Consider the following 275-nt stretch of genomic DNA (forward strand, 5'->3'; position numbering starts at 1 on the left):
AGTCCATTTCATGTCTTTGATGTCTCACTATTTCTTTGAAATCTCACAAAATCCTTGAAATTCTCACTAAGTTCCTTGACATTCTCACTAAGGTCCTTGAAACCTCTCATTAAGATCCTTGAGCATCCTTATATCATTGTTTTGAACTCTGTACCTAGTAGTTTGCTTGCTTTCATTTCATTTAGTTCTTTTTTCTGGAGATTTCTTCTTTTCTTTCACATGTGATATGTTTCTTTTTCTCTACATTTTGGCCGCTTCGCCATGTTTGTTTCTAT

The sequence above is a fragment of the Myotis lucifugus genome, unplaced genomic scaffold (assembly GCF_000147115.1).
Source record: "Myotis lucifugus unplaced genomic scaffold, Myoluc2.0 scaffold_9, whole genome shotgun sequence".
NCBI lineage: Eukaryota > Metazoa > Chordata > Mammalia > Chiroptera > Vespertilionidae > Myotis > Myotis lucifugus.